We start from the raw sequence: 23858 nt of genomic DNA on the forward strand, positions 1-23858 counted from the left end.
TAAAAGTTATGGAAGCAAGAACTAGTGTCCTCGCAATGCCGGCTGATTGCGGTGGTTTTGTCTTCCCTCAAAATATATCAGGGAATTGCTCTTACCTTAGATCCCCTGGGTGCGGGGACGTTATTCACGGGATTTTACCACCAGTTAGTCCTCCCAGGGCAGGGATTTTACCGGGGATTGGCTGGACCGAAAGTCAAAGTAATTGCGATTCCCTTGGAGGGGTGGGGGGGGGGGGTTACAATTGACTGGTGCATACTTTACAAGTTCTTTTTCTGAAGACGCTTTGTGCTCACTTTTTTTTTTCTAGCCAAGAATGAAAATCAAAAATCAGTCAGAGATACAGTATGGTGAAGCATTGTTGTTGATAGATCAATATAAATTTGTGAAATATTTGAGGGAAAGGTATTTAGTTAAATAATTTACAAGTGTAACTTTTGAGTTTTATTTTACAATGCAGTGCCGAATATTGTGGAGATAGAATTGAATTTGTATTAATTAATCAGTTGACTTGTGGCGTTTAGGGAACAAAATGAGTTTGAACGCATAAACCAGCACACATTTCTTTCAAGACTAAATTCTATGATATCCACCAGTGGTGGTGATGCAGAAACATTGAAAAATGCTGACATTTTTACTGTGCCAATGAAATGCAGACATTTAAATTTTAATTATATTGTCATTTTCAGAGAAGAGTATGGTACCAGGGGTGCAGCTGACTCTGATTCCCGGCTTCTTCTAATGAAAAAAGGCAGATGAGGTAATGGTTGTGCTATTTTCGAAATTCGGACAATATTTTAACAGTCAAGTATCCTATTGGTTTAAGCCCAAAAGTACCTGCATGTTTGTACAATTAACCAACAAGGATTGACAGTATTAAAATATCAACCTTGTAGATGAATTTAAACATGATAACAATTTCATTTCATGCTTTTTAATTTACCAGTAGAGCTAAAAGCTGCTCTCTCACAGATTGACAGTTCTTCTTGGTCATTCTTCAAAAGCCCAAAGAAGTAATTAAATTAATTTTACACATATAATTAATTATATGGCTTAAAGCAATAGCAAAAAAATATTTTCCAAACAATTGAAATCTGTTCTATTATGTGTGACCTTATATGACTAGTTGGAGGAATTTATACCAAATTTTCAAACTTGTATATGAAAGACTGTGATCTGATATTATGTCAGCAGTCTTATATCACTGGTTTCCATACATGCACAATAATTGCCAATTGGCTCGTTTAAAGATAAAAAAAGGGTGTCAGAACAGTAAAACTGTGAGGATGCAGCTTTAAATTGATGTTGCACTTAATGTTTTGTGAATACTTTTCTGTTGTTGTACAGGCTTTTAAAATAATTTATCTGAAAATATAATTCCTATTATTGTTGTATTTTCTGTTTTCTATTTCAGGCACTAGAATCCGAATGTAATCCGAATGTAATCAAAAATGCCACCTGCAATGCATGGAAATCATCTAACCCAACTGCAACGCCTACATTGGAAAAATGAGTGCAAGATGGAAACAAAGTGTTCAGTGGAACATCTTGTCATAAAAGTCATCTGTTGGTCCGTGATTATTAAATAAATCCGAACATATATTTTAAAAGGGTAATATGGTAAAGGATTTATCTACGCTTAAAGTGGTTTTCCTATATTATGGAGGGAAGATAACTACAAAAACAGAAACAGATGGCATCAACAGACCGAAATAAAGGAGAACTATTTTGTTCAGTTCAATTTTTAAGACTTCAGAAAATCCGTTAATAGGGCACATCCTTGCAAATGCCATATTGTAAACTGGGCTCTTTAAAATGTGAAAAGGTGAAAGTGGTCTAGAGGATAAGCCTCAAATTCAAGGTTGTGAGTTCAAGACCTCCAAGATACTTTCTCTTGACCTCAGGAAAAGGATGTCCATACTTGTTTCTACTTAGGCAACAGACTTTAGAGTGATTTTGATAAGGCATAAAATAAGATACTAGCTGACTTGCAAACAGTTTTTCCATTTGTGTTGATTTATTTTTCAGTCTGTTGGAATGTTTATTAGAAGTGATGCGCATTGCTTACTGCAACCAATATTTATTTTCTTTATTAAGTTAAATTTAACGAACACATAACATGACTTGTGATTTTACAGATGCATGTTTATTTCGTTGATTGTATGAGTTTATTTTCTCAAAGGATGTAATAAAAGTTATTCTGAATGACTGTCCTTTTTTGTTTTAAGAAAATATGTTGAGGTTTTGGCATAGCATAGTGTCATCATCATCATCATCATCATCATTGTTGTGTACAAATAAAACATTCAAAACAATGTATTATAAAACAAACTGTCAAGCCAAGTACTCAATGAGGCACAAGGATATTGCTAAAGAGACCGGTAATACATTTAGACAAATAAAAAGCAAAGAAAGATCTATAATTCTGACACATGGTAATGCTTTAAATAGTCCTCTCATTGTGTGTTTATGGTTAAAGTGGAGACATACAGTATTTTTTATAATGAAGACTTAAATTTGTATGGCAACTTAAAGCCATATATGGGGATTAAACGCCAGAAATATTGTGAAGTCTCCCAAAAGACTCAATGCACTTAAAAGGGCTTGGCACAGAAATGAAAGTAAAAATGGGAGCAAAACCTAATTTATCATTAATTTTACATTGGATTGCATACTGATGGCTCTGTTATTACTTGACTAATATTAAAAATAAAATTAAGAGACATGTTGATCCAAACTGGAATTATTCTTGTTTGCATTTTATGGAGCTGGACATAAAAGAGTCATTTGGTGAAAAGTGATCTAAAGGCTAATTATTCAAAATAGATTAAGTATTATTGAAAAAAGTCTGGTATACATTGCTGAAAAGCTTAGTAAACCTGGCTAAATGTTTGTTTAAGGCTTTTATTTACAAAAAAATAAATCGGTTGAGTATTTTATCAGTTACTCTTTTGGTGTTGTTGTTTTTAATAAAAAATGACAATTTACTCAAAGATATTGAGACTAATAATTATAGATTAAGACAAATATAATGTGTAAAGAAACTTCTAATGAGTGGGTTTTATCCACAGCCTAGGAGGTAAAGTGACGCATGATCTGCCTTGAACAAATACAATTTTAAGACAAGTTCTGTCAACTTAGTGCACCAGTCAATTGTAACCCCCCCCCCCCACCCCAGGTCCGGGGAAATACTGGGGTTAACCCGGGGAAATGGGCCGTGTTTTTACCTATCAGGTGGCCCTGCAGTGCTGGGTGAATGCGGTGGTTTTATCTTCGCTTAAAATATAGAGGGGAATGGACCTTACCTAGAGTCCCTGGGGTGTGGGGGCATTTGGCAGGGATTTTGCCATTTGATCGTCCGCGCAGGGTTGGGATTTTAGCCGGGGTTGGCTGTACTGAAAGTCAAAGTCCCCACTATTCCCCACACCTGGGGGGGCCATGGTTACAATTGTCTGGTGCATATCCACATGAACGTTGTACTGGTACTCTAACAATTGAGCTTACTGCGTGGATAGTCACCGCCCCACCCCAACCCCACAGAACTGTTTACACAAAAAAAATCTGCAGCCCAAACCCAACAATGCATAGATTTCAGCTGGTAAAGCTGACTGGGTGCCAAGCTCACACCCATCCTACCACAACCCACAAAACTCTGCACAAGGCAATCAATGATTTTACAGAATAGTAATGTTGTTTTAATGGCAAGGCATGGTGTGAAAAATAACACGGCAAAGTATGACTTAAAACTTACATTTTATAGGGTATTCCTATAACTGTTGAGAAAATGTTGACATTTAGTCCATGCATGCATTTAATCCGATGTAATGATTCATGCATGCCATGAACCGTATGATCATTTCAATGACTGTCAAGTACATTTTCTGTGTGCTCACGATTTTTCTAGAGAAAACAGAGTGCTTCATGTATAAGGAAACATCTAAATATTCATAAAACGAACATTCTTTGAGGTTATAAAAAATATTTTCTCTTAAACAAGCACATTTAATTTAACACAATCCATTTCCTTGTTGTTACAATGGGCCTTCTTTACGCGGATTGAAAACGGTGTTAATCCCTGGCAGCCGCATTGCACTTTCGTATATCCTTACTACTATTTACGAGGTCTAGCTCGAAGCTTGCCGGAGATGGCCGAGTTGTTACGATTGGATATTAGCGTGTTAGGTATACATCTGGAAAATTCCACCCAGTAAAAGTAAGTCTTCATAGCATAGTAGATACGACACTTCACTGCATTTTTTTTCATTTTGGTATTTTATTTACAATAACGATATCAAAGAGTAAAATATTTTATTAAAAAAGTGTCCTTAGATTTGTTACAGGACAAAAAAAACGTTTTTGGTGCCAATCTGGTGTACAGTCCCTTTCATAAACAACAAGTGAAGCCAATGCTGTATTAATTTGAGACAAACAAAAAGAAGACAGCACAAAGTTCAAAAAGTGTGACTAATGTGAGAATACCTTACATAATTTATAAATTTGCATGCGATTCAGACAATTTTAATGCTAGAAATCACAAAAAAATCATTCCCTTGAATTATTCCAGTCATAGTTTAAAGCTGCACTCTCACAGATTTACCGTTTTTACAACTTTTTTTGTCTTGGAAAGAGCAAATTTTTGCGTTAACATCTTCAAACAATGATATCAGATTGCTGACAAACAATCAGCTCGTAGTTTGTCATATTTCCTTTGGAAAATTAATGTTATATGGCTTAAACTGTTACTAACAGTTTAAGAATAATGCTTAAAACTTTCTTTTAACTTTAATATTATATTCTGCCATCTAAATTTTGGTCAGCAGTCTTATATAACTGGTTTCCATGGATTTTCGCAAAAATTGGCTCGTTCCAAGACAAAAAATAAAAAAAGTTGTCAAAACGTTCAATGTGTGAGAGTGCTGCTTTAAACTCATAATAAAATTTCAATGCACTGCATTTGACATAATTTTCAACAGATGAAAAAAGGTTATTTTTAAAAAGCACAATATATCCTTTATGTGACCTTACATTGTAATGAATTTATTCAGATCATAATTAAGTGACTTTTCTTCTAATTAAATGTGAACAAAGCTTAGGATTGAACACTAAATGAAACAAGAATGAAATAAAATGAATCACAAAATATCATCAAAATTATACACACAAATGTTATTTGATATACAAAAAATGAAACTTTTTAGACCTCCAAAAATTTAACATTTACTAAATACGGTTATATAAAATGATGAATACATTTGTTGGATTTGATATCCTACTAGATGTAACTCGGCTTCGTTCATTTTTCTAAACTTTCTCTCACTGATGAGGAATAAATTTTATTCACTGCAGTTGTTTTCTAAGTTTATGAAAATAAGAACAATTGAAACAATTCATTAACTACTGTTGATCAGTGCAGATTGTGGGAGGTCATGGTTGATTTCAATGAACCACCAATAAGCCCTGCCAAAATTGGATACTGATTGGTGAGTCAGGTGCTTTTGGTAGGCATGATTAGCATGAATGTTCATTTTAACCATCATTTATGAATGTTTACAAAATCATTGAATATTGAAATAACAAGCAAAATGTTAGTTTGAATGATGAAAGTATGGAAGCCATGAAATATGTGAAGTATTCTATGGAAGCCTTGGAGGGCCACTTTTGAGTTTCGACTTACGGGTACTTTTGACTTTTGACTTTTGACTTTCGACTTTCGACTTATGACTTATGACTTTTGACTTTTGACTTAGGCTATGCATTATACACGTGCTCCAGAAGCTGAAGGGAACTACGTTGATTTCAGGTATGTAACCCCTATTTTAAACGTTTTCTCTGGCACATACACTGTGAATTAAAATGATTTTAATTATTCTTGCTCAAATACTTAATATCGCATATATTTAATTGTGGGTTGTGACGGAGGATTGTGTGTGTGTGTGTGTGTGTGTGTGTGCGTGCGTGCGTGCGTGCGTGCGTGCGTGCGTGCGTGCGTGCGTGCGTGCGTGTGTGTGAGAATGAGTTCAGTAATCTGTTGACTATGTTGTTAATGTTTTCATGTTTTTAGTGGTTATACATGTTCTATCTTTCTCAACACAAACTCTGATCTGACAAGTTATATCACCTTTAAGACGTTCACAGAGCCAGTATTAAACATGTATAGCTAGGTAAGAAATAGACTGCATTTTTACCGGGCAAACACAGAACCAGCATTAAACATGTATAGGTAGGTAACTTTACCAAGCAAGCACAGAGCCAGTTTTAAAAATGTTTAGCTAGGTAAGAAATATACCATTAATGAGTACTTCCTTTTTGAAGACATATGGAGTACTTTGGACTCAATAGTGTTACCTATGTTGTACAATGTAGAGAATAATATCATATATATAAACATGTTTTTCAGACACAACTACTCGACTGAAAAATATGAAGATGACAACTTGGATAGTGTTCTGTGTCTGTTTCATAATACTGCTCGGTATTGCCCAAGCTACTGTGCCAAGGTACCTACCACCAACATCTATAACAGACAAAACTCTGCTCACAGTAGAGTACTTTCAGAAAGGCTTTAAGATCTATGAAATTGTTGCATTTTTACTGACACGACATGGCATTATAACGTCATTGAGGACAGTAAAGAGGATACTTAAACGCTTAAATTTGAAACGACGTAATATAATATATACACCTTTGGAGATTGTGTCTGATGTTATAAACAGAGAAATACAAACAAGTGGACAATGCATAGGTTACCGTACAATGTGGCGTCGGTTAATGCTGGATTACAACATGTACGTCAAAAGGGACGACGTCATGGAAATAATGAGAGCGCTGGATCCAGTTGGTGTAGAGCTGCGAAAAGCACATCGTCTCCGCCGGCGAGAATACTTTGCCAAAGGACCCAATTTTGTATGGCATATAGACGGTTACGACAAATTAAAGCCATATGGATTTTGTATTCATGGTGCGGTGGATGGGTTTAGTAGGAAAATAATATGGTTAGAGGTTTCGGACTCAAATAATGACCCACGCTTAATTGCAAGATACTTTTTAGATGCATTGAATGAGCATAAAAAAGTCCCTCGAATACTACGTTCTGATGGTGGCACGGAAAACTGCATTGCTTTACTTTTGCAGCAATACTTCCGGCACGATGCTACTGATCCGTTTGCTGGGTCTCGAAGCGTTGTAGTTGGAAAAAGCACATCGAACCAGCGCATTGAGAGGTGGTGGGGTACATTACGACAAAATGGAATACATTGGTGGATTAACTTTTTCAAAGACTTACGCGATACAGGGACGTTTAATGAGCTGGACGCAATACAATGTGAGAACTTAAAATTTTGCTTTATGGATCTCATACAAACCGAGTTAGACCGGATTGCACAGCAATGGAACGTTCATGAGATAAGGGAACAAACCAATTCTTCGGTTATTGGTGGAAAACCTGACACACTGTTCTTTATACCAGGTCTGTTTGAAACTCACGACTTCGGTAATGCAGCGAACTTGAATGACGTAAATGTTTGCAAAGACATGTATTCGCGTCCAAAAAGACACTGTGAGGAATTCAAAGAATTAGCACATCTTTTGAAGCCAGATCTACAGATGCCATTGGACGCTGAGTCAGCACTACGACTGTATACTGAGTTGAACAATTTAATTTCGAGAATTGATTAAACATAAATACCCATTGTACTAATGAATATTGCATGGGCGTACGTTATTGATAAAACTACTTTAAGGGTACTGCATATCAGTTTCGAAAAATGGCGATTAAAAATCAGAAAATTGTTCTAAACAAGAAAAGGTCTTTGAAAGTTCTACCATTTGACTTGCTTATATAGTTGTTTTAAGGCATAAATAAAGCTGTAACGTGTCTCAGAAACTGCTTATGCGGCTTCTTATATGGTAGGTGCACTGTAGTTACATTAACCCTTTACTCCATATATGCATTATACTCCTGTCTACGCCTGCTTTCTGGTCAGGATACATCTTGTTAGCAAATATGGAATATCATAGAAATTAAATCTTCAGATTCGGCTATGACAATAATATTCATTAGTTTATGTGCTACTATAAAGATATATTCAATTATATACTCATGGTAGGTGGAGACTTGCTTGAATATTCATATAATAAAGAGTTCAATCATAGTTGCCTCCATAAAAACGCATGCAGATCACTGCGAGTGCGCCGGGAATCGCATTTGTTCAGTCTGTGAATGAATTGGGTCAGTCTTTACTCCTTGAATATTCAAGAAAGACTCCGCCCACCATGACTATATAATTTAATATATCTCTATAATGGTACGTACTTGTTATAGCCAATTGTGATGAATTATTTCTAGGATATTGCATATTTGCAAACAGGATATAACCTGATTAGGCAGCCTCTGTAGGAGCGGCGTGATCTGGGTATACCCTGTTTGCAAATGAATAGAAATAGTACATATGGAGTAAGGGGTTAAGGTTAAAACAACAGTATGTCTAAAGCGAAAGTCTCGTGGTCCTTATCCTATATCACGAAAGAGTTCAACTCCTTTCATGCTAACCGCGGCCACAATAATGTAAGATAAGTATGTAAACAGTTTGGATCGATATCAGACGCCGTGTAATTCGGATTCTGATCAGGATTCAAGCTGCTTGATACTCGGCCAACAGTTCTTTTAAATTGGAAGCGAACTGGACGACGTTGAAGTAGACGAGATTACCGGATGACAAATAAGGGTCAAAGCAATTGTATGTATAGCAAAAGTCTCGTTTGAATTTGATTGGCCGTTTATGTCGTGGGAACGAGATAAAAAAACACTTTCGTTTTCCCCCGAGTTAAAAAAGAAAATCGGGATCGTTTTCCCGAGGTTATTTTTAATTCGAGAAAAAGAAAGTTCGTTTTCCAGAGTTATGTTTTTGGTATATCCCCCGCACAGTCCCCACCCACTCATTCTCCCATTCATTCCGTATGCAACTTGCATACGGAATGAACGGAATAATGAGTGGGTGGGGACTGTGCGGGGGATATTCCGGTATATTGCCGGTATATCGTCAACCCCCCCTCGGGATGTCATTAAGTCCATTTCGTTTTCCCGAGGTTAATCTTTTAAAATATATTGCACATGTCACCTCAGTGCCACCGTAAAATCTAGATCACTAGGTCATTTAAAAAATTTAAAAAATGCTTATGAACACTCTAGCGGTTGTAAATATGACCCGATCTTCAACACACAGCATTTAAATCACACTCTTAAACTTCCAATACTACATTTACTTGGTACTTTATACACAAGTGAGTTATGAGTTGTGAGTTATGAGTTGTGACTTGTGAGTTACAACTTAAGATTTTATTCTTAAATGAACTAGAAATATCACTAAATTTGATTAATACCCCCCACAGCATCCTTAAGTAGATAAGGGCAAGGTTTAACAATAAACATAACAAATATAGAAAGGACAATAACTCCGTAATTAAGCAAATTAGAGTTATGGTTCTCAAGTACTGCACTTCCTCTCATCAAGGTCTATCTTCAGACGAAATTTCATCAAACTAGCAGCTTATGTATAAGAGTTATGCTCCGGACAAAATCAAAAGACCAAAAACAACAAAGGGGAATAACTCCTTTAAAAGAGCAAGCATAGTGATGGTTCTTGTGCACTGCACTACCCCCTCATCAAGGTCTATCTACATATGAAGTTTCATCAACATAGCTACAGTAGTATTAAAGTTATGCTCCGGACAAACTTTTGTAGACCGACCGCCAGACCGACCGACCGACCGAAAGGGTGACTCCTATATACCCCCCCCCCCAAATTTCTATTGTGGGGGTATAAAAACTTTATTATACCCCCTTCTGAAAAAGTGGGGTATATTGCTTTGCACATGTCGGTCGGTCTGTCGGTCGGTCTGACCCCTATTTTTATTGGGTCAATAAGTCAAAGGTCAAGGTCATCAAGGTCATTTAATACTGTAATTCTGACCAAATGGTTTCCGATCAATAACTCGTCCATTCTTTCATCTCCAGTCATCATATTTGCTAGGGAGGTTCGTGGTAATGAGTAGAATACCCTTATTATATTTTGTAACAACTTTGTAAATAAACAAATTTGGTCAAGTTCAAACATTTCAAGAGAAATTTGGTTGTTTACAAAGTCGTTTTGTGCGATTCTAGGTTATATCAGTTTCTTTTACAAAATCTAACTCTCGTTGACTCTAGATAGTGTATCTGTCTTATATTATCTAGTGAGTTTTTTATTGATACCACTGGGGTGAGGTAGATGTCCTGCAACTGCCGGAAGCTATTGTTTTAGCTTGTCCGGTAGTAATTAGTCGTAATTGGAGGCTAACATTATGCAGATACATTCCATTCAACATTGTCAGGTTGCAGAAACACTGTTTTGGATATTTACTATCGATATCGTAGAACTAGGCTGACAAATTAGAATAGACAGTTAAGGCCAGGGAATATAATTTTCGAATTATGACATAGCCCTTAAACCTACAGTCCTCATATTTGGTAGGGAGGTTCGGGATGATGAGTAGATGACTCCTATTTCTTTTGAGGTCAGTACGTCAAAGGTCAATGTCATCAAGGTCATTCATTACTGTAATTCTGACCAAATGATTTCCGATCAATAACTCATCCATCCTTACAGTCCTAATATTTGCTAGGGAGGTACTTGATGATGAGTAGATGGCCTCTATTTCTTTTGAGGTCAGTAGGTCAAAGGTGAAGGTCATTCAGTACTGTGATTTGATGGCAAGGCTTTTCATGTTTTATAGGTATATATTGCTTGTGACATGATATATGCAAACATACCAACTTTTTTGACCTGTGACCTTGACATTTGACCTACTTTTTATAAGCTTAATCTTGGCCATCTTTGACATACATTAGAAAAGAAATATCTGCTTTTAGGGGGGCATTTGTGTTTCACAAACTCTTGTTTAACTAATGTAACTCAATTGTTTCAAATTGCTACAATGAATTGTTTCAAATTGCTAAAATGAATTTCACAAATTAATGGCATTTTGTACAAATGAACCCTTTCCACAACAGGCTTTATTTTAGATCATTTCATCAGTGTCTCTACTTTTACAATTTTTAAAGTTAAGTTAAAACTTAAGTAATGATTTGAATTCAAGCATAGGCTCCATATAGTCAAATGCTTCATTTTCGAAAATCTGATATTTCAGAGGCGTCCAGAGGCGCTGGTGTTGAGGAAAGGATCAAATATACAAAACAATATACATGTAAGCCAAAGAGTTTGAGTATTGCTAATGCAGACTTTGACAACATCTACAATAATGCCGATGACTTTGACTGCAGAACAACTTTTAAAAGCTCTCATGGAATAGTCTCAATAGTGTTCAAATGATTTCCAAAAGTAGGTATTTATACAGGTTGTCTCTAAGGTATGTATGGATATAACTCGTAATAACTTTTATGAACTTTTAATGGTCCTTTTTATTTATCTGCAACAAACTAATGAACAAGTCTACTGTTGTATTTTGTATACATGTATTTTAACGATTTCTATGTATACATGTATTTTAACGATTTTAACGGTACCATTTCAAACACTGTATACCTGAATCAAAGGGCTCCTATAAGAGCCAACTGGTCTTGTTTTACACTGTGTGCAAATGTAACAAGTGCACTTTAAATCAGATCTATAATGTTAAAAGATATAACTTTGTGTAAACGGATTGTGTGAAACCTCATTTAAACAAATACCTGCCGTCATGAGAAAATGGACCCTTTTGTCTTTCTACTGAATAACATAAAGGTCACTTGTCTCAAACGTTAATTATCTTTAACACAAAACACAAAGATCTATATAAATCCTTACCAGTATTATGCGATATATGAGGTGTGTTAGGGAAAATAACCTCCAATATAATAGCCAAATGAGGCTACATGTACATTACTAATTGCACAGGGCATTCTAAACAATCGTCAATCTGATAAAGAGGGCCATGATGGTCCTGAGCTGCTCATCACATTTCTTTAAAGTTCATGTTTTAGCGCAACTACAAAGTCTAATGCTGTCGGTCTGTCCTCAATCTGGTATGATAAGCCCTTCTGAATAACAGCCTTCAGCTGCACTGAAAGGGTATGCTCCCTGTCTAAATTACTTAACCCATGTGGCATATCCTTTCTTTGCATTGCCCGGATTATAACCTGGACAGAGTCGTCATTTTCATCATCCTCACTGGTCAAGTCCCATATGGTTTTGGCAGTAAAGAGCTCAACTAATGAACAACAGAGGCTCCAAACATCTGCTTGTGTTCTGCCTCTCCTAGCTTGCAGAAGAATCTCTGGAGCTTGATAAGCTGGAGTTCCTGGCTGTGTCTCTCTGCGATCTGCAACTGTTTTGGTCATGGTATTCATTACCTTCACCTTAGACAATCCCATGTCACAAAGTTTTGCCGTTTCCAAATTTCTCGTCAGCAAAATGTTTTCAGGCTTAATGTCTCTGTGAATAACTATTGGATTATGATTATGTAAATATGCTACACCCTGACATACTTGCAATGCCACTGCATGTTTTTGAGGCACAGTAAATTCGTACTCATTGTCAGCAAAAAGCACATCATCCAAATTTGGACCTGCAATGAACTCTGTGAGAAGATAGAGACAGTCAGTATTGATTGAGTAACCCATCAGTAGAACAATGTTTGGATGCCTAAGATGACTGTTTGTGACAACTTCTTGCAACACTGACCGTTTCACAACTTTCATGCGTTTTATCTTAACTTTCTTCACTGCAATATCTGTTCCCAAATATTCACCTTTGTAAACCTCACCAAAACCACCCTCCCCTATTTTTTCCAATAATTTGAAGTCTCCAAACCTTACATTTAAGTTGTCAGTATTAGCATCCAACTGTGTAAACCCTTTTTTAACTGGTGGTTGCTCTGCAACTAAATTATCAGAAGAACCCATACTCTTTCTTGATTTTTTCCCAGTAAGCTTAGCTTTAATATCATTTTCATTTTCATCCTTGTCCAGTCTGGTTTCCACAGAATCCACAAATCCTGTTGAAATATCTAAGAATTCAATTGTAACATCACCCAAAAAACTTGTTTCTGTAACTGTTGAAATAGCATTTGAACATGTACACTCATTTTCGATCAAAATACTTGTTTCGGTAACTGTTGGTGCTTTGTTTACTGCTGCACCATATTTTTCACAGAAATAACCTGTTGAAACGGTGTTTGCATCTGAACCATCTTTTTCAAAGATTACACTTGTTGCAGGAATTGTCTGAACAGTCTTTGAATATTTGCCATCTTTTTCACAGATTACATCTACTTTAGGAATTGTCGAAATAGTATTTGTTCCTGTACCATTGTTTACACACATTGCACTTGTTTCAGGAATTGTTTCAGGAATTGTTGGAATAGCAGTTGCCCCTGTGCCATCTTTTTCATGGATTACACTTGTTTCAGGAAATGTAAGAACAGCGTTTGCACCTGTGGCATCTCTTTCATGGATTACACTTGTTTCAAGAAATGTTGAAACAGCGTTTGCACCTATGCCGTCTTTTTCACAGAATACACTTGTTTCACAAGCTGCTGATACAGCATTTGCACATGTGCCATCTTTGTCACAGATAAAAGTTGTTGTTGTTAAACTGTGTGTACCTTTACCATCATTTTCACCCAAATCACTTGTTTCAATAAACGTTTGTGTAACCATGCCTAGGCTAGAATCTGTAGCTGCTGTATTAGAAACGCAATCTTTCAAATCAGCAGTTATGCCAAAGTGTGTGGTGTTCAGATTTTCAGTAACCTCGCTGTCGATTCGCATATCCATGTCATATCTATCTGTAGTTGCGGGCAAAGCTATTTCAACACTCTCTTCAAAGGTGTACAACGTTTCGCCTACTTGGCATTTTACATTATAGACACCAGTGTCATTTGTATGTATCAACATGAGATTAATCCCTGCTGCATATATGCTTTGATCCTTATACCATGTGTAATTAACGTTTTCAGAACAGTTTGTTACTACGCCTAAAACAACTTTGCCTTCATTCATTCCACATATCTCATTAGGTCCATGAAATATATATGCACTGTCTTGTCCAGCGACGTCTTGTGGAAAACTGAGGCCAGACGAAGTTCGCTCCATGTAAACCTTATCATTTACAGCCAGATACGTTACATTATAACCATCTTCAAGAGGGTCGTAATCGTCTATGTCATCAGGAATACCTGATAATTCCCTGCATTGTTTTGTGCTATGACATGTGATAATTGAGGTGTCTCCTGAATATTCTGATGTTTCATTCTTAGTATACTGTACATGCAGTCCTTGTATTGTCTTCCTGTTGGCAAGATAACTCGTTTCACTTGTTTCTTCCAGTGGCTTTATTTTATCATAGGTAATGCTTTTCTTCGAAAGATAAACATGGAATTGAGACGAGTACCTTCCTGTTGACTTCAAAAATTCTTGAAATGTACACGGTTGTTCATCTATATTGCAGAAGCGTTCAATTTTCTCACCGCTGTAATTAGTTAAATTCACTTCCATATCATTTAAATTTCCAAAAGAATTTCTTCCATTCGGAAAAAATAAACGTTTGCCGACTTCAATTATTGATTCCACTGACTGAGGCTCCGTTATATTATATTCCATCTTCCGAATGCCCCCACCTCGTCTTGATGTAATTTGTCTAAAGTCACCTTGACAGTAATGGCGCCATCCGATATGTAGCTTGTACATAGTATGACGGCCGCTAGGTTTCTGTTTTCTCTTTTCCTGTCCTGCAGCATCCTAAATGAAATAAGTAGAACATGTAGTCCTAAATAAAAAAAGTAGTAGTAGTAGTAGTAGTAGTAGTAGTAGTAGTAGTAGAAGTAGTAGAAGCAGTAGCAGTTGTAGTATGAGTAGTAGTAGTAGTTGTTGTTGTGTTGTTGTTGTAGTAGTAGTAGTAGTAGTACTAGAAGTAATAGCGCTAGTAGGGCTAGTAACGGTAGACGGCGGAAGTAGTAGTAGTAGTAGTAATGGAAGTAGTAGTAGTAGTAGTAGTAGCAGCAACAGCAGCAGTAGCAACAGTAGTAGTAGTACATGTAGTAGTAGTTAGCAGCAGCAATAGTAGTAGTAGTAGTAGTAGTATAATTGTAGTAGTAGTAGTAGTAGTAGTAGTAGTAGTAGTAGTAGTAGTAGTGGTATTAGTAGTACTAGAAGTGAAGTTGTAGTAGTACATGTAGTAGAAGTAGTAGTAGTAGCAGAAGCAGTATTATTAGAAGTAGTAGAAGTAGTTGTAGTAGTAGTAGTATCAGCTGTAGTAGTAGTAGTAGTAGTAGTATCAGCTGTAGTAGTAGTAGTAGTAGTAGTAGTAGTAGAAGTAGTAGTAGGAGTAAAGGTTATAGTAGTAGTAGAAGTAGAAGCCGCCGCAGTAGTAGTACAAATAGTAGTAGTTGTAGTATTAGCGGTAGTAGTAGTACTAGTAGTAATAGAAGAAGTATTAGAAGTAGAAGCCGCAGCAGTAGTAGTAGAAGTAGTTGAAGCAGTAGTAGTAAAAGTAGTATAAGCAGTAGTAGTATTGGTAGTAGTAGTTCTAGTAGTAGTAGAAGTAGTAGATGTAGTAGCAGTAGCAGAGCGATAGCAGCATCAATAACAGTAGTAGTAGTATTAGCAGTTGTAGTGAAAAATCCTAAGAAATGGCATATTATATATGTGTTATAATAACTTCTATTATAGATCAATTGTATGCAAAGTTCTACAAAACAGAAATTAACAAGATTGCAGTCTGAAGGACAACTATATTCCCCACCGCCATGTATAAAGTTATATGAAATTCCATCCAGTAGTTTTCAAGTTATGCTCCGGACAAGAAAAAGTAACAAAGGAAAATAACTCAGTAATTAAGCAAATAAGTTATGGTTCTTGTACACTTCACTTCCTCTCATGAGCTCTACCATTGTATGAAGTTATATCAAATTCCATCCAGTGGTTTTCAAGTTATGAAATATGTTATATATATATGCACCGCTTACAATCTTCTGTTTAGATAAGGAGATAGTGCATGTTTCTACCTGACTTTGCCAACGAACGACATTCATTAAAAGTTGCAGTGTTAACAATTGCTCCGCTTTTTCATCAAAAAATGGAGCTAATAAAGTGGTTTCCAATAAATAATACCTTGTTATTGTAAGTCGTTCCCCTGCCAGTACCAAGACAAATCTATTTTTAGACATATTTACCATTTTTTCCTTTTCTTTTGGCTCACTGACTTTTTTAGTAGCAGGCACCAGAGCTTTCTTCTTCAGCTTTTTACTACGAGTACGAATATTTTCAATTACTGCTTTAATCCGCTCTCCTCTTTCCTGCAAAGTATGAAGTGTATTAGCTGTACATCTGACATTCAACAAGAATCTGAATTCTGAAAGAAACGACCAGTTACATGTATATATAAATTATTATTTTATTACACAACACGCTCCTTTCGGTTTCTTCGGAAATATAAAAAAAGAGTAAACTATTCGAACTATTAAAGGCATATGCTACAGACCAGCCACGGTTTTCCTAAAACAACATAGGTAAACGTTGTGCACCGCATCATAATGCTTTAACCTGACGAGGAAGGTAATAACGAGAACGGTTAGTCCGAGGTTTATTTGTCGTAAAGCTTAAAAAAGAAAGAAATGCACATTTACCAGAAAGCCCGATAACCTATTAAATATATACTATAAGGGCGCATAATCCCCAATGCCCGAAGCTCAATATGCTGTAATAATCCAATTAAAATGGTGTTTAAGCATATCAAATGACTAAATAAGTCAAGTACATAGAGGTATTTATCTATTGATAGTATCAATAGTTTCATAGATCTATAAACAGGACTTAAGGAACCAAATTATACTCAGTTCACATGAAAAAGCATAGTACACTAGTACACCACTGTAATCCACCTAAATAAAAGGGTACTAACAACATCTAGGACGAAACAGCAAAATATGAATCGCGAACGAAAGGTCGAGGATACGAATATTGCATTCTGGTCACGAAACTGACGAGGACGAAACTATTTCCTTACAAGTAGCAGACTTATAACAAGTACTGAAAATTTAAGTGTAGACTCTTGAAGAAGCATATAAATTTACATCATATTCATATATAAGGGACTACAAAACATAGAAATTCTCACATCTATGGCCTTTTGAAAGCGAACAATCGGAAATTTACCTTCACAAAGAGCGAAAGACCTCGGACAAAAGATTAAACCGCCCCAATACTATTTCGAAACAATGCTAAACTGTCCCCCCTTTAGCTTTATTTCATTCCTCATCAACTTGATTAAGTGTGCATTGTCACACCCTATAGAGGTCCCATCGAAACGAGTTACACGGGATCTCGATGAACTTCAACGAATAGTGCTGTCTTTAAAAGGGAGCTCTATTCGTTAAAAACATTTGAAAGCCCACATACAGCTTATTTGATAGTTGTCACATATGGCTGGGACGTACATAATTTAGCAAGGACGTGTTTATACAGCATTGTGTGAAATAATGGCCGGAACCGTTGACAGTGTTCGTGTTATTATCATATATTTTTTGGATCAAAGGGCTTAGGGGACCAAACGCGGCCTTAGGAACCCAGTCCAAAAACAATTGAGTGCGCTATAATTAAATCTATCTAGTTCCTTATGTAGAGCTTTCTTTACAGGCGCTTCAGGTGAACATTTTTACCAGTTATTGAGCAGAACCCGATTTCAAAATCAGCTCACGATGACCTTTGACTCAGTGACCCATTTTCAATTAGGACCAAGTGTCATTGAAATCAATACATTATTTCCAGTGAATATACGACGATTTCAAAGGTAGGTCAATGTGACCTTGACCATTGACCTAGCAACGCTATTCTAGCAACTAATATGGTACTGTATGATGGTGGTCACGCTTCATTGAATTATACTCAGTAGTTTCTTGCGACTTGCGGGTTGCGATACCAATAATTTGTTAAAGAAAGGACTGAAGGACGGACGGACGGACGGATGAACCACGGATGAAATGCGATAGTTTAAATTACAAATTTGAAACTGCAAACGGCAACAAACAATGCTGATCTAAGTGGGTTTAAAACCCGATCCAATATTTAGGCTTTTCATTTATAGATATGTCAGATTGAGCTTACACATGTAGCAAAGATTCCCTGTTCCTGAAATGAATATGTTACAGAAAGGCCTACATTGTGCACTTTGTGACAGAAGAAAAACACGGGGAGCTCTATTCGAGGGAAGCTCTATATGGAGTGACAGTGCATACAAGTCAAAGTATTCAGTGAACTTTGAATTCTGCCCAAATAGCGTTGTGGAAAAGGATCCCAAGTGTTCCTTTCTAGTACATTAGAAATAAAAACCAAACACCATTTGTGCCGGTGTTTTGCATGAACGGTGCCATGCAAACAAAGTGTTTTCGACTCTTCTTTCCGAATTAATTGCAAATTAATAACACACTGTTCGCGGACGTGTGTATATATGTTTTGTTTTCAATTATTTCGCAAATAATACAAGAAAAAACTAAGACAAATGAACTTACTTCTTCTGAATATTCCTTGTCCGCCATCATGAGATGAGGCATGCATCTCAAACGTAATAAGTCAAAAGTCATAAGTCATAAGTCGAAAGTCAAAAGTCAAAAGTCAAAGTACCCGTAAGTCGAAACTCAAAAGTGGCCCTCCAAGGCTTCCATAGTATTCCAAAAGAGACCAGTTTTTCAGCTTGTGTAAATAATGAGAAAATTGTTAAGTAAAATTATTTATTGTTTATCAGGAAAATGTTGAAATCTCATGTTTAGGCCTATAGTGATCATACTTGATTGCCATGGTATTGGCACTTATTGCAATATGTTTTATTCATTGCAATATTTATGTTAAACATTAATTATTATGTTGACTTAAGCTTGAAGATAAGAACTAATGGTATAGGTGATGTGAGAATGATCTCATAAGTCTTTAAAACCACTTTTGGTATTGTGAGTTTTTTTGCTCCAGTCTTGTTCAGTTTAGCTTTTGAAGATTTTCAAAGTAACTGCAAAACAAGTCCAGCTGTCTAGAAAGACTATGTCAAACCCTGACCAGATATAATTTCTTGTCTTTTCAAATTACCAACTTGGCAATGGTTTTATCATAACATAGGATATTGGTTTTAAAGAACATGTTAGTGTTTTTGTATGTGGAATGAAATATCATAAGTGGCACTAAATTGAACATAATTTATAGTTCTCATTGATATTACACATAGCCCCAAGTACATGTTGATCTAAGATTTAAGGCTTGGATGGAGTCAGGGCAAGAAAAATGCATGTTAATACATTGTACTTTCCAACGCAAGAACTGTTTGTTTATTCAAGTAAATAAAGCAATCCCCACACCAAGGAACTGCAGTATTGCTTAACCAGCTTAATTGACATTATGAGTTGGAGTTCAAATTGCTGCAATTAAAAACACATCTAGAATTATTCAAACTCTTGATTTAGCAACCTTAATATAGTTATATGAACTACTTTTGCGAAATGAAAGCTTTTTTAGATTTACAAGGATGGGTGAAAAGTATTTGCCAAATATACTCCAACACCTGCAGATACCTGTTGCCTAGGAATCCAACAAATTATTGGCACTTCAAATGTTACAGTACTATTCAATTTGGAGTGCCTGAAAAGAAAGCTTTTTGATTCTACATTCAACATGAACCTACAACCTGTTGCATCTATTGAGATAGGGAGCGTTCAGGACAGTGACAGAGGACAATACAAGAATGGCCAACTGCTGCATTTATTGAGTTATCTAATGCATACAAATTAAGACGGAGAAAATAATTCTTAATTTTTCCAAACTACTTCCTTAAGCATCTTGTATGTAGTTGTCTTTTACAGTGATTGTTCGAAGTTACAATGGCCCTGTAGGTTAAAGATGCTCTGTCCACGGGGTAACATGTTTTGTACATAATAGAGTTATAAGTACTGCATTTTGATCCAGGGGGTTGTATTCTACTCAAGTAGATTTTTGCAGATTCGGACACCACAAGGCACAAGCCGAGTAAAATTAAAAACTGCAAAAAACCCCACCGGAATCAAATATGACATTCCGCCATATCCGGATCAAAACGCAGTACTAATAACCCTTTTATTATATACATTACTGATTAGATCACTTAGAAGCCACATCTTTGCATTATAAATTTCATTTTAAGGATGCACTCATTGCTTTAATGACGTCAATTTAATATTGCGCAACATACTTGTTATGACGTGACGTCACAAGAGTGGTATATATGGCCGTATTGCACTGGAGCGGAATATGGGTTAAAGTATTTTGTGATATGTATTGCATTGATGATGGGTATATAATAAAGAATAAAATTATGTTTGGTATTCCATTCTCACTAGCAGTGTGATTAAATGCTGACACCATGTTATGAAATTTGATGGTCAAAGTATTTAAAAGACATTTCAATATTTCATACTTTAAAAACGATATTCATCTCATCTTAGTCTACTCAACTTGCTTTGCTATGTACAAAAGTCTGCAGCAGTAATATGAATAGCATTAGACAGAAGGCAGTGCTTACTATTCATCAACAGCACTAAGTTATCATGGTAACATGTTGTATGAATTGAATACCAAGCACAAATCAAGAGGGAAAAAATAATTCTTCACTTTTTAAATAAAAACTACTTCCTAATAGCATTGTGTAATCTGACATAGGTGTACAATGTAGATGTATTTTACAAAGATTGTTCGAAGTACGGCCCTGTGGTTTAACGCTCCCCTGAAAAAGAGGTGACAGGTTTTCTATATAGTATATAATTACATCATTGAAAATCTTCTCTGAAACTGCAAATAACAGACCTTTGATATAAAAGGAGTTGATCAAATTAAAGAGGTATGTGTGCCAACCACGTAAATTAATTTGTACAAGTCTGATTTAACGACTTTGAGAAATTCAAAAGAACTATGACTTTATCTGATTTAACGCTTTAGCCACCACCACCACCCCCCCACACACACCCCTCACTCTACGCACACTTAACTAGATTTTTCGAATTTCCTTTGCAGCTTGCAAGCAGTTTTAGTCTAAAGTTTAAGCTAGCCCATCAAACAGTGACCCCTTGTGATGTGAGCCGATTTTGTAAATGCTTAGAACATGGTTGTCAACATTCCCCTAAATGAAGCCCTAGTCCATCTGATTTCAATATATTATTAGTTTCTAAGAATTGCTATAAGCAAATTTCGCTGACCGTTCTCGGTGCGCTGTAGCCTCGTAATGACCACCTTGGTGTGCTGATAAGCTGCGTCGGTTATCTGTGGGGCTCAGAAGGGATTTTATGTGTTGGATGAAATCATGTACGAAAACCACAGATTGCACGAGAAAATTTCACGCGAAAGGTGCACACGGCTAATTCATTACACTCCTGGCCCCAATTTCTCAAAACTTCTCAAGTCCCTAATAACAGGATTAAGCTAAGCTCACTTATTTTCTTTCTCAATAATTTGCATAATATTTAATAAGTTAAGAATTTCTATACTTTACATAGGAATTATCTTTAAAATAGTAACAATTAACCATTTTTCATTTATAAACATTCATTTAAGTATGTATTTGGGCTTTTTTGAAATACGCTACTTAAGCCTATTAAGCTTAAGACGTTTAGAGAAATCGGGGCCAGGTATGTTATCACATTTTTCATGACGCCATTTCTTTACCAAATCTCACAATTAATGCTACCAAGTGAAAACTGGGGGTGGGTGGGGGTGGGTTAGTGCGCAAGCTCATATATTACACCCTTGCTACACCCTTGGCTTTATGTATTGCTGATATTTCCATTAAACTTGAAAAATTCAGAATATATTGAAGGACATTATTAGTAAATTGTAAATTATTGTAAGCAACAATTTTAACGATTGACTTGATCGCTATAATCAATAGTTCATATATCCTCTATTTAATAACCATACACTTATATTATTTGTACAAGCAATATATTCTTCAACTGTTTTATCATCATTCATTGTATTACAAGTTTCAAGTCCTGTCACTTATATAATATGTTAAATCATTGAGAAGTTGAATAAAAGAGAATACCTAATAAAACTTGAAAAAAACAAAAACAATTATAAGCGAGAATGTTGCCTACCATTAAGATTCGTAAAAAGTCATTGCAGATAACGCTTTGAAGTTTTCGAATAAGATATTAAGAGTATTTTGTTTCCATGAACCATATGTTACTGATCTTTTTTTTTGAAAGTTTGCTCTTAAATGATGTATTTCTATTATACCTTCCCCTCCAGTTTTATAACGAAGTAAAATGAATGTAAATGGTTTAAAAGAAATATCACAATGAAATAATCACAAGCTTCAGTATTAATATCCAAACACGTCTAGCATTGCGGATTAGATGTTTATCCACTTCACCGCCTTAAAAGAATGCCACAACCGCTGTCATCAAGCTTCTGTTAAGGCACGTGCCTGTCATTGTGTTTAAAGCTGCTCTCTCACAGATTGAACGTTTTGACAACTATTTCATTTTTTTGTCTTGGAACCAGCCATTTTTTTGCGAAAATCAATGGAAACCATATAAGACTTTATTTTCTCAAAACTTCTTAAGCATATATTTTGGCTTTTTGAAATACGCTACTTAAGCCTGTTAAGCTTAAGACGTTTCGAGAAATCGGGGCCAGGTATGTTATCACATTTTTCATGACGCCATTTCTTTACCAAATTGATTTTGAATCATAATGTGGTGTTCATTTTATGACATGCTTAAAGTTTGACCTCTATTTCAGGTAGCCCGAACATTCAACATACAATTTCGGACAATTCAGCTCCTCTGGTCCAAATTCCAGCAAACCGGAAGTGTCACTAACCGCAGGCGGAATCCTAAATATAGAGTTACAACACACTAACCGCGAGGTCGGTATCAGATCTAGACAACCAAGAATAGGTAATCGTATTACTGCAAAGGTATCGGCATGATCGGTTGGTGTGGGCGCGACGTCACATACGATTCACGCAAGCTGATTGGTCCAATCTCCTTTTTGTTGACGAGACGAGAATAAATTTGCAACAAGCTGATGGTCGGGTGCGGGTCGACCGTCGCCGAGGGGAACGGAACCACGCGGAGTGTGTAGTTCAACAGGAACGATTCGTTGGTGGCTCCGTTATGCTTCTATGCAGGCATGTCCGTGCACACCAAAACGCCATTGGTCAGGGTACAAGGTAAACATACCCGCCAATCGAGGTATGTTATTTGCCCAAGACATTACACCGTGTCATGCCGAAAGAGCAACGCAGCAATAGCTAACAAACAACATCCGAGTAATGCCAGCAAGGAGTCCGGACTTGAACCCAATAGAGCATGTTTGGGACGCGCTCAAATGCTCCATTACACAACGGCCACAACCAGGTAATCTCGAACAACGCGAGCAGGTGGCGGTGCATGCATTAGCTGGGTTTCTCAAGGGAACTATCCAAAGATACATTCGCTCCATGAGGTCAGTGATTGCTGCAAATGGGGGCCATACGAAATATCAAATAAATTGTGACTTTCTTAACTGACAGTGGTATTAAATGAATTGGCACAGATCACGCACTTTTCAAATGAAAATTTAAATAAAATGTTATGTAATTGTGTCCGACGAGTTGAGCTTTGAATCGTGATAAAAAACTTGTCCACTATCGAATAGTTGAGTTATTGTCTTTAAACTCGTGTGACTAATTAAAATATTTGCTCAGCTTAAAAAGCAAACACATGGTGCAAAATGTGACTTTTGGGGTGAAATGTTGTAAAAATCAAATAAAAGTGACTATTTCTGGAATTTGCCTATGACAGTGTCCAATTTGGCAATAAAAAAACGAAAT

The sequence above is a fragment of the Mya arenaria genome, chromosome 14 (genome assembly GCF_026914265.1).
Source record: "Mya arenaria isolate MELC-2E11 chromosome 14, ASM2691426v1".
NCBI classification, from domain to species: Eukaryota; Metazoa; Mollusca; class Bivalvia; order Myida; family Myidae; genus Mya; species Mya arenaria.